Raw genomic sequence first — 910 nt, 5'->3', positions numbered from 1 at the left:
ACAAATGTGATTGTACATGTACTCTTAAATAAACATTAAAATTTGCTCGGAGTGGCAAGCATGTGAAAAGTGATGTATGTCAAATTTATATACATCCGCACGTTTGCGTAAACTTGTAATATATTATACACCTACCTACGCATACACACACACACACAAATACGTAAATACACACACATATATATGTATATATTTATATACATATGTATCTGTATAAATACATATACATAAACACACACACACACACACACACACACACACACACACATATATATATATATATATATATATACACACACTTACATACATACACACACGCCTACATGAGAGTGGTGGAAGGAGAGAAATTGGGGGATGGGTGCAGAGTGGAAAATAGAGACAGACAGAAATGTCAGCATATATTCAACAGCGTTGTGTGTGTAAACAAAACCGAGCGCTCAGTGTATGGAGCGTCACAGCGCGTCTTGTTTGCTTTAACGGACAACCTGCTGATGCCAGCCATGGCTCCAAAGCTCCCTTTTTCTAGGGAAGAAGAAAAGGGATCCAGTGTAGATTGTCTTGTTAAAGAAATATCAGGGCAAAAAAAAGTATTAACAAAACTCTATACCTACGGAAATACATTCGAAAAAGCATCAATGCACGCAGATTCACATTGAAACAAGCACACACACATTTAATTACATGTATACATACAAAAGGCTTGTATACTGATACACACATATAGGTATGAATATATATATGTATATATATATACAAATATACGACGGGCTTCTTTCAGTTTCCTCTACCAAATCCACTCAGATGACTTTGGTCGGCCCGAGGCTACAGTAGAAAACACTTGGCGAAGGTGCCACGCAGTGGGACTGAACCCGGAACCATGTGGTTGGTACGCAAGTTACTTACCACACAG

The sequence above is a fragment of the Octopus bimaculoides genome, chromosome 7 (genome assembly GCF_001194135.2).
Source record: "Octopus bimaculoides isolate UCB-OBI-ISO-001 chromosome 7, ASM119413v2, whole genome shotgun sequence".
NCBI lineage: Eukaryota > Metazoa > Mollusca > Cephalopoda > Octopoda > Octopodidae > Octopus > Octopus bimaculoides.
Note: the sequence above shows the minus strand (reverse complement) of the source record.